The following is a 12,321-nucleotide window of genomic DNA, read 5'->3' on the forward strand; positions in this document are numbered from 1 at the left end:
TTTAATCCTATGTTTTTTCCCTTGTGGTCATAGCCATTAGCCAGATTGTCCGGATCATGACCTTATTCCATGAACCGGACAATCTGGCCACTGCCCATGGCCACAGGCTACCCCTCATTCACTAAAGGTATAACGCTATTTTTTGTAGCTACATTATGACACTTGCCAAATAATAAAACACTGGCACATTGGAAAAACCATGCTTGTAGGTCCTTGCCAATGCTCCGTACGCAAGTTTGCTGGAAATCCACCCATGTTTTATTTTTTCAAAAGTGTCAAATGAATGCACAAACAATCGTCATATAACCTAGCCCCCATTTGACAAAATCCATTCAGACTTTACAAAAACATTTATATCTAGATCTATAATCCTTTTGCAAACCTTTGTGTAGATTTGTCAAATGGCACCACATTTATAAGCCTTTACATTATTTTGGCACCCCCCTCTAATTTTGCCCCCTCTTGACAAAATTCCACCAAACTTCGCAAAAACATGTATATCTAGATTGATTATCAGTTTGCCAAAAGAAGTGTAGATTCATCAAATGGCACCTCATTTATAAGCATTTACATTATTTTGGCACCCCCCTCTAATTTTGCCCCCTCTGGACAAAATCCCACCAAACTTTGCAAAAACATTTATATCTAGATCTGTTATCAGTTTGACAAATTAAGTGTAGATTCATCAAATGGCACCTCATTTATAAGCCATTACATTATTTTGGACAGAATCCCACCAAACTTTTAAACTCATTCGGAATCAGGTCAGAAATATCCCATGCCATCCTCATCACCCCTCACCTCCCCATAGATTATTTGATAAGTTTGACAAGTGCAATGCTCAGAAAATATTATTGTCCCGAGGGTTCGGGCATGTATTTTTATACATACGTTGATCGATTGCACAAACATTTCCAATGCACCTTACCTTAGTTTTCCTCTTTTGTACACATGTGAAATCTGGCAGCAGAGCGCAGCCATATTGTGCTAATCTTATCCATTGCTGCATAAGCCTAAGGTGAACTGCCCTGATGGCACTAAATCATATGCCCCACCCCTGAGCTTCACATCACCAAACCTAGTGATATTCTCTGCCTTTCTCAGTGATGTTCCTGGGCAGCGTAGCCAAACACGCCTAGTCATCACCTACGTGACGTGACGCAGAACCCGAAAATCAACACACATCGTCTCACAACACAGCATGTCACAATTCGGAATATTAAACCGTACTTTAAAAGGAAACAACAAGACTGTACAATTTGTAAAGTACTTTTATTTCACAATAAACGCTCAGAGAACACCCGACTATTGCCATATTCAATCAAATTGGAAATTTGTTTCTTCGCTCGTGATCCAAAATGTTTATCGTGAGTCACGAGTTGTTCTTTTTGCGTACACAAGGTGTTCGTTTTGGGTGAAAGAAGCGCTTGGGTCGCACAGTGAATTCCAGGGCTTGTGCATCAACTTGGGGCTAGACCACCGTAAAGGATGTTATGTTGCTAGCTGCCGGTTGAAGAACCCGTCAGTTGACATCTGCAATCTATGACAATCGCGGAATGGCAGGATGTACCTGTTTCGAAAACATAATATAAATGTGTCTCACTAGCCGATCTTTATTACAATTTATCTACTGACTTATTTATTCGGCATACAGTTTAAACTAACGATTAGCACAGACACGAAACAATGTCAACAGAGAGAAAACAACGTTGAAAGTAGTACACAATTTGCTTCCGAGGACATTGCTATGTAGTATGATCAACTCTAAACGGGATACGGAAGCTGACTCTACAATTCTAGGTGCTAATAGATGTCATTATAATGAAATATTAGCGTTGAACCTGGGAGAACTGAGTAGTGGTCTACATGCATCTCAATGCTGGCCTGCCCATCTGGGCGGTAGAAAGAACATTGCACACAAAAGTTATACTTGCGTTTCATTGTAATATGCCACATAGAACAAACAAGTAGAATGTAACCCAGAAATAATGGTCAGATAATGATAAGTTGATGCTCGTTCATGGGTATAAAATCGTCCAAAATCAAACTTAGATTACATTCACCATTTCCATTCTCTTGGCATAACTCAGACCGTAACGCAGACTCTTTCGCACCAACGATTTTTCATAAACTGAATTTACATGTTCCTTAGTCCAGTTTTGGAATGCATCACCTTATCATATCTTACATTATTACAACCCTCCTTTCATTCAATTCCTTTCGGAATTTTCCCTTTCTCGCAAGGTCAAAAAACAATTGAACCTTATACTGTGTGTCCGATGCATGGGCTTCCTTAGCTCACAAGCAAAAATTCAAAGCTGGTGACCTTCACTCAGAATCAACATACATTCTTAGTTTGCAACAACTTGCCTCACCGCATCCATGAGAACTGTAATTCCGATGCACGTGCAGGGCCGGTCTTTGCATCAGGCAGTGCAGGTGGCTGCCTGAGGTGCCAGGCTGTAGGGGGCGCCAGTCTGACTCCATTATTATTTTAATTACATTTTAACACAGACATGAATAGCCCTTTCTTTGCCGCGCTCTCTGTGTAGCACAAGCACATCAATTTATAAACATGAAGCGTTTTAATTAAGAGCGTAAAATAACCTGAAATGGCTTCTATTTAATATTAACAAATATTGGGCAACCAATATAAACAATATAGAGGAACAGGCATTCGGAATGTAGTATAACTTAGTAATACCACAAGGTAAGGTTTGGGTTGAAGACTGCAGAAGCAACAATCGATGTTTACAAGTCCACCATTTACGTTTCTGCCTCACCATCTGTGTTGTCACTGAAATAATGCAATCAACTTGAAATTTAGTGAAGGTTGCAGGCTAAAAGCACTGTGCAGAGAAGTGATACAGCACCCACACGTGGTTATATATTTTGTGGGTCGTCCTCGCTTCCCTAGCACTCTGCAATCTGTCTTAAATATGCCCCAAGCCAGGCTTCCCCATGCTGCTTGGTTTTGCTAAGAAGCTGCACAGGACACACACAGACACAAAGCTGCACCCATCATTGTGTTGCACCCAGTCACATGCCCAGGCACACACAGGCATTGAAGAGGCACCAGATCAGACACAAATGGGAGGGAGTGGATAAATGGTGGGCACAGCCAGCAGTTAGAATGACCACCCGCCCACCCTTGTGCACCCAACCCCTCACCTTGAGTGAATCATGCAGAGCCCAGGCAAATACCCATGATCAACTTCAGTTATACAGATCTGAGAGCTGGAATCTTAAGCAAAACACATCAAACCCCATAACCCCTTCCCCTTATCTTAGTAAGACATTTCAGACTCCAGAGATCACACCACTTCCGTTCATCATGAACAGAGCCGTAGAAGGACAAGGCACAGAAAATAAATGGTGGTGTCAGCAACACATTTAACAAATGACCGGCAATTGGCAATGTAAAACATTTTATTGTTAGCACCTGCAATCATATGTATACATTTTTAGGCAATTGAAATCAGATGGGTGTTCATTCTTGCATGTCAGGGGAGTGATTGTAAGTGTAGGGCAGGAGGCCGTTCATTTTCACAGCAGAGCTTAAGTGTGTGGTTTCTGAGTGGTTTTATAAGTGAAAGAGAGATATAACTGATTGTAACATTGAAGCTGCACTAGAATAGTCTCATTAGAATAAAGAGAGTAAAGAAGTTAGATGCCCCCACACAAGTAAGTTTGCCCCTCCCCATCGTCTCTGAAGTTAGCACCTCTGCAAACATTTTGAGGGGGTGCCAATGATGCTTCCTGCCTGGGGTGCAATCTGGTCCAAGACCAGCCCTGTGCACATGCACAGTAGGAAAAATGTGGGAGCTGCCCTTGCTCGATGATCGTGGCGCTGCTAAGGGGTAGGGAAACTTTGGAATGACAGAAAGCACCCTACTCCAACATTGAAGTAGAGGGTACACAAAAAAAGAGTCAAAGTGTTTCTAGCAATAGCCTCATCTATGCTTAGGTCACAGACTCCTTCAATTATGTAGCCTAGGTCTCATCCCTTTTGTGGGATTGTAAGTCAATTGTAAAAAGTGGAATAGTTGAGAAATCTTTTTTTTAAAAGAGGATACATTTTAGCTGATAAATTGGATGCTTTATTTGGACACTTCTTGAAAACATTGTTCATCAAAAAAACAGATGGTAATCATTTGTACCTGATTTGAACTGTTCCACAAGCTCTGTTTTAGGTGGACAGGGCACGCTGGCAATGTTTTCTGACAATATTTGTGTACTCGGAACAAAATCGCACGCAATTCCATGATTATACATCTCCATTCCTTGAATGCTGAAATGCAATCTCTTTGGCCTGCACTTTAGGCACATATTGTGGAACACCTCCAAATCTACCGTGTGACAAAATGCTGTGAGTCCCGTCAGATCTCTTGACAGTTTTATCATACACAATCTTCTCAAGTGCTTTGTGTGGAGGCAAAGATGGAATCAACCACTTCTTCCGTTCCTGCACAGGACTGTTCACGAACATCCTAACTGTTCAGACTTTCGCGACAAAAAACCACCCGTTTTTGCTTCTTGCAGCCATATCCCATCCCATCCCATACTCATCACCCTTCACCTCCCCAGAGATTATTTGATAAGTTTGACAAGTGCAGTGTTGTTTTTTAATATGTTTTTACTGCGATGTCTGCGGACACCAAACACAGATCCAAGATGGTGGGCGTTTCCAAAAATCTGACGCACTTCACGCTCTTCACGATCCAATCAGCGGACACGTCGCATGTCCGCGGACATGACGCAAGCCGATTAGCCAATCTGTCTCCTGTCTGCAGAGCGAACAGGGAGTGTGTCCGCAGAGCGGACATAGATATCACAATTTTTTTGTGACCTTCTTTTTGGTCGTTTTGAATAAAAATACCGGACAGATTTTCACCAAATTTACAAAAGCACATTTTCGGGACCAAGCCGCTGCTCCTGCCGCAAATTTGGTGAAAATCCGTCCACCGGTTTGGTCTCTAGACGTGAGCAAAGTTTTTTCCCCATTCAGTCTATGGGAAAAAAAGAAGTTTTGGCACACCCCCTATAACTCCCTCCCACCCCTCCCCCCCCCGGACTAAACCTCACCAAACTTTGCAAATATGTGGTTAGATACCTGTGAGTGTATTCTAACTGTTTGTAGTCTTCCACATAATTTGTTGACAATCTTGAAGTACACATTATTTAATAAATTTTGGCTTTAAGAACATTAAATACGCATTTGTTAGATTAGCTGGCAATCTCTGCTTTAGAGTAATGGTGCTATCATTACATTCGAACCATCCACAATTCTTTTAAATGTATGCAGTGTAGTGACCTGCAATGGTTGTAGCTACTGCATGGTAGAATGTACCTACTGTTGTATAGGTTTTCTTTCCAGGTGACACTTGACCGTGTGTGAATCCAGTCAGTTTGCAATTGTTTTTGGTGCCATCTGCATTATAACGTAGAAGCATAAGTATTATGTAGGTACTGTGTGATTGTGTCAGTAAGGTGGAGCGATTGTCTGAATTGCAAATAATACATAATCTGCCATGGTTTGCATTTTGTACAAGTTGCTGAAATGGAATGCTCTCACAATTTGGTATGGAAACAAACACAAATTTGCATTTTGTACAAGTTGCTGAAATGGAATGCTCTCACAATTTGGTATGGAAACATACACAAATCGCTCATTTGGGATTTCTTCCTGTATCACTTTGCTACAGAGAGTGCATGTATATTTCCACATGTACAAAATTAGGAAGATTTCATTTACAGGTATGCTTTTGTTTGAAATAGAATATTCATTGCTACATTTATATAGCAACTTACCCCACTTTCATTTGAAAATTGAATGGCCCAGCAAGTTCTGTATCTGAGTGCATTTTTCGGTTTTTCTGTTGCTTCTTTGCCGACGTCCCTGGTTTACATTCCCTGATATGTTCTATGTTTGCGGTAATTGATGAAAGTTTAGCTTCTTTTCTTTTCTTTGCAGAATTTGCTGTTGAATTCTGTTGCATTTCTGTTTCATTTACTTTTCTTTTACCACGTTTTACTTTATCTGGAACAGGGTATTGTTTCAGATGAGGGGTGTACAGTGAACGCAATCTATTGTATTCTAGAATGCAAGGAATATCAGCTTTGACTTTACTTGAATCAAAGTTTATTAGCAATAGACCATCAAGTGTACGTAAGCGTGATAATGCTACGTAGCTCATGCCTTCCTAAACACTGTGTTTTCTATATCTATTAATGCTTTGTCTAGGGTAAGACCTTGGGATTTATGAATGGTAACTGCATATGCAAGAGTTAGAGAAAATTGCTCTCTACGTACATACATGTCTTGGAAGAGAAGCAATTGAGCAATTGAGCGCCCTATCCTTTTCACTTCTGAAACTTTATCAAAGCGAATATTCACAAACTGAATGTTGCTATCACGTGGGTATGATTGAAAGCCAACAACTGTGCCCAGTGCTCCATTAACTAGCCCTTGCTCTACGTCAAGGTTACGTTTAAGCATTACTCTACAATTTAAGGATAGTTTCAATATTTTTTCCACACCAGCAGTGTTGGAGATAATACCGCCGGCGTTACCGCCCAACTCGTGATGAGGCCCTTAGTCTTGTTCTGGCTTGCTCATACATGGGTACTGTCATACCATGTACGTCTAGTTAGTCTGTGGCGCTAATTTCTATTATTGGTTGCATTTCTTTCTTTAACATTGTTTCATTGAATTTGAAACAGCTTGCAAGAGTTGGCATTAAGGTCATACAATTGACTTTTTTGTGCGCTATTTGTTCCATAACATCAGTTGCACATGCATTATCGCCATAAAGTGCATGTATATGCTGGTTTTTCAATACAACTTATGCTTCTTGCGATAATACACCAACTCTAATACTTTTTAAGATGTTGCCATAAGTGAGATCTGCAGATTGCCGCATGTTTTCAGTTAATTCTCTGTATCGGAAATGTTGCCAAAGGTTAACATTACCTATGCTACCAACAGTTTTCCGGCAGAGATTGTGGCCTAAGGTGTTAAAAATCGGTTCACCTTTCACTGGTTTCAATTGTAGAAGATCTCTGAAAACGATAATGTGTTTCCCTGCAAAGAGTTCTTTGTTGTTATTTTTAAGTACTTCTTGCAATCTGAGATGAATCAAAGCCAACATTAGTTTGGAGACCATGCTCAATTCATCTATTAGTAGCATTTTCATTTGTTTCAATACTCTGCGTAATTCCATTGCAGCTTCTGCAGAAAGTTTGTAGTAGTCTAATTTATTTTGATGCTCTACTGGAAGCAGTAGTAATCGGTGTAAAGTGACACCACCTATGTTGTAGGCAGCTAAACCTGTGTGTTACAACAGCTGACAGTTTGTTGTTTGTCAATTGTTGAAGGAACTTGCTGATGATTTTGATTAAGAATGTTTTCCCTGATCCAGCTTCACCACTGAGGTACAGCAGTATAGGTTTGTAATTTTGTCAGGTACATTCTTTATTTTCGTGTTGTACACCATGTACAATTTGTTTTGTTACGTTTACAAAAATGGTGCCCTGATCGTTGTTAAGTTTTGCTTGTTGTACAGTTAAGTCTTCTGTATCTTCTTGATACTGATACATGGTGTTTTCTACTTCTGCCATAGCTACTTCAGCCTCATTTGCTATTAGTGGTTCTTGACTTCCTGTTATGAGTCCTTATCTAGTTGGGCCTGAAGTTCTTCTTCCTGTTGCTGCTCATTGTGTAACATTGTTTTGTACTGTGTAAAGTTCACATCAGTGATAATGCTTTCATTTGCTTTGAAAGCATCTTCATAGCAGTCATAGTTATCTAGATTGTCTTCCTCTTATCTCCATGGTTTGAAAAGTTGTAAAGGAGACATGTAATATAGTTCATTCTGTTGAGGAGTTTTTAATGACAATTTTACATGATTAATTAAGCTTTGTTTGGTAAGTTTCACTAAGCTCCCTTCACAATTGCTCACTCTATATCTACGTTTTCTTTCATCGGGTTTTACATTATTTTTGTATGCAAAGTTTTGAGTGGTATAGACACATGCTTTTCAGAGTGGTACTCCTGTTCCAATATTATGTGTCCAGTAAATTGTTTTTTAGAATATCTTGGCTGTTGGGATCATTTCTGGCAATTGTTTCTATGTCTTCATATGATTTTAGCACTCTTTCTCTAGATTTTGCAGGACCAAGACTGAGCCATCCTATGTTGTCTAATTTTCCATACAAAGCTGTGGCAGTTAAACCATCTGCTGTTTCATAGGCCCCACATTCTCTATGAGAGAGCATTTTTATGTCTAGGCTGTACAATTTCTGTGATAATGTTTTGTCTGATGCTAGGTCATCCCAGAGATCTTGAAGCTCTGTTTTTTCTGCTTTTGTTAAGTAGGCTGTAGCATATCGTGCATCAGCAGTTGAATTGTCTGCAATGTCCTGCACATCTATGTTTGCATTCCATAAGAGGGCAATGATTGCATTGTAATCATTGATATATTTTGATTCTTCCCTTCTTTTTATGAAATATGTGTTCTTAGGTGAGTTACCTTCAACACTATGTCGAACTGAAGACATGAGGTTGTTTACTTCACCTGTTTCTGTAACTGGTCTAGGGAAACCAAAGCAGCATTTGGTATATTATTTACCTTTGTTTTTGTATTTGTGTTGACAATATTTGCCACATTTGTGTCTTAGAAATTGTAAAATCTGCCCATGCAGCTCACTATGTGTCTGTTGTGAAGGGATTTCACGTGTGACATATTTTTGGATAAACTGAAAAACAGTCTATCACTGTCGTGCCCAAATTTTGGTGCAGCTTTGATCCATAACAGCATGTGAATATGTGGTGCTCCTCTCGCTTGATATTCTTTTCTCCAAAAGAAGTGCTGCACTTCTCCAAGGGGAGGAACAGTTTTATTGCAAATAAAGTGTAGCATGGCAATGAAACGATGATGGAAATATCTTGACACATTAACTGGATCTAGAGAGAAAAGTTCTCCAGGTGTTAATATATCTATGTTGTTTTTGTTGCTGTTTGCTGTGCGTAGGAACTCATGTAAATCTTCCCATGCATATTCTGCACAACTTAGCGTAACAAACCAAGTCGGTAGTCCAAGGTTTATGATCATGCAACGCACGTCTCTGTGCTGTCTGAACCAGTATTCCTTTGTACCATGCATGTTTGCAAACAAATTTGTTATACTTGATTGTAAAACCTCATCTTTTTCCTGTACTTTTAGTATTAACTGCGTCGCTGACATATTTTGAAAGTGAGTTCAACTCCATAACATAGTGTTGCTAATTCACTTTCATAGAGTAGGTGGAATATGTATTCAGATTGGGGCATCAGAATACCGCTCATTACGATTGTATTTGCAAGATCCCCGATTTAGACAAAATGCACAAAAATGTCTCCAAGCACCATAACCCTGACCCTCTCCACCTCTGCCATCTTCATTGTACGCACCGTCTTTCGACACAAAAGAGTAATATGAACATCTGATTGGCTGATGCCTACAGTCCCCTTTCCATGCAGGATTTGCTGTAGAAACCTGTATGTAACACGCCCTACCTGCGGACAAGCGTTGCCTACGTGCGGCACGTAACTCTTACCCAGTCCTTCCACCCTTTCTACAGCGGTAACAAATCGAGTCCCTCATTGGACACAACTAAGCAGTCACACAAACATCCACCAATCACATTGAACATCGCTAATTCTAACTCCATCATCAACATTGCGCACTTCAAAATTACGGTCGATGATTCTGAATGGAAGTCGCATATCATTGCAAAGCACCGACTTCTCAAGCTACTGTGCAAGTATTGCACATTTCTATGTACAGCTCCATGCATGCGCACATGCATTAGTATAAAACACAGGTATGTATATTGTAATCAGAGAACATGTGCAACCTTTATGATTTAATTTAGACAAATTAATGCTGCTAAATGTGCATAGGCAATACATACCAACGCTCCCCCTTTTAAGAGCAAGATATCCGATTTATCATTGACAAACCGCACAACTGCTTACTGTCTTCCGCATAACCTATACATACGTTGCAAGCATGCCTATTTAGGGCGGAACTCAATTTTGTATGTGAAAATGTCTGAGTTGTGTACTGTGTACGGGCTACAGTAATGCTACTTGCAATGTAATCGTATGAGCAAAGTAAGCGCTCCCGATAGCTGTGGTGACATCTCCCTCTGAGGGTCTCCCGATTTCTCGGCATCGTGCTTTTAATTTGCAAGTAGAAAATGTTTCCCTATCTACTATTGTGCCATATCGCTTACAAACCTCTCTCCTATACACAGTACACTGTGTAAAAAACAAGGCATTTCCATAAACTTTAAATTGTTAGCAATTTTGGAGGACTTTCAAGTACCATATTGCAAATACCATGCAAAGACTGCACAGAGTGAAGTGAAATGCACACATGCACTGGGTTGAAATATGAAAGTAGAATGCTGTGGCGAAAGAAGCACAATTAATGTGTGCAGTATCATCACTGCTGTAAACACACAAAGTAATTGATTTTTTTTTTTTGCACCGCAGTGAAGACTACTCTCCTGAGAATCAACAGCATCTACACTGCAGACGACATATCCGAAGAAACCTGGTTATTTTGCAAGAAAAAGTAAGTACAGTACTACCTTTAAATTGTAACTACTCCTCAAAGAGGCTGTGTGGGTTATTTCTTTATTTTGGGTGCCAAAGCAAACATTGATTTCTAAACCATTCTACCTACAAATATCTATTTATTGAACAAAGAATAACAGGCAGAATGGCTCACAAATCCCTGTGTGTTTGGAACTCAAATAACATATGTAATCCTTAGAAGGTTAGATTTAGAAAAGAAGTTGCTGTTGCAAGTGTATGGCATTTCGTTTATTAATAATGGTTTTAAGTCACAAGTAGCCCGCTTTGTACTCTCATCTGAAGCACATTGTAGTAGTATACAAACAATAAAGTAGCCTTACCAAATCATTGCCAGAATCCAATGCACATCGACACACCATGACAAAGAGCTTCCCCATCAGACCCATGCACACATGCACACAGCACACAGGCATTGGACAACAACCCAAGTATACATTTGTTTTTCAACAGACACCAAAGAATGCCTACCAAAAAGCAACTCTGTAGAAAGGAACGCGAAAGTAGAGCAAATAAAAATAAAAGTGTCCAATGTAAGTATCCACCTGTTGTAGAGTTTGTAGAGATTGTTGGAACAAACCAGCTACTGCAGTTGGTTAGCAAAACAAAGGAAGTCTCAGCTACTGAAACTTTCCCTCCTCCATCAAAATGTGTCACAAAACACAAAAATGTTGTCAGAAAAACGACTACAAGTACAGCTAACAATGATCCTAATAATCCTGATAGCGTAACAAGAAGGCATAGTAAAAAAAGTATTTTATCACAAATGTTTCATCACAGAGTGCTTCAGAATCTACTAAGAAGAGGACTGAAATCATCCTCACTCCTTAAAACCTACTGTAGAAAGTTAATCCTACACGTTCTAGTGGACAGTGCAATCCTTCTCAAAAGGATGTTGTTTATATTAGTGTTACATAGGATGAAAGCACTAACAAAACTAAGTACTAAACTGCAAAAGAAACTCAGCAATAAACGGAATGTGAACAAAAATAATTTCTTACATGTTTGTGGTGGTGAATGGAGTCACACAACAACCACAGAGCCATATTTTAATGAAGAAGCATACAAACAAAATCAAACAAACACAATTGCCTTCTATAGCAGTGGACGAGGGTATGAGAAAATCAATACTACCATCATGGAACAAGAAACATTGCTTACTATGTATTCCCTTAAAACTCAAAATTACCTCTCGATTCAGCAGAACCACACCGTCCAGAATACAAATAGCTGTGCACATTAATATGTACCATTCCAAACAAAGCATTCAAATCTTTACGTCAGTTCCACAATCAATATGTAAAAGGTAAAGACAAAAGTAAAAGGAAAGTACTTCAAAATATGGATATTTGTCCAGTGCGGAAATACACAGGACTAAAAGGACATTCATTAGCCTGCATTTCTGGGCCTATTTGCAAAAGCACCTTCCATGATATCAAAAGGATATCAAAACATCATTCCAATGTAAGAAATCTAGTGTATAAAATATACTATGCAAAAAGTCCAGCTTCAGAATTAGGCAACTTAAATACCACTCTTCTGCATGGTACACCTAAATACTTACAAGAAGAAATTGACCGTATTCAGAGAAAGTATTTTGGAAGTGAGAGCCACTTACAAAATGCAACAGTTTTAGAACATAGTACCAACAATTCTGCACATAGCAACCTTCTATTACA

This window comes from Ambystoma mexicanum, chromosome 2p, assembly GCF_040938575.1.
Source record: "Ambystoma mexicanum isolate Mex_15411 chromosome 2p, UKY_AmexF1_1, whole genome shotgun sequence".
Lineage (NCBI taxonomy): Eukaryota > Metazoa > Chordata > Amphibia > Caudata > Ambystomatidae > Ambystoma > Ambystoma mexicanum.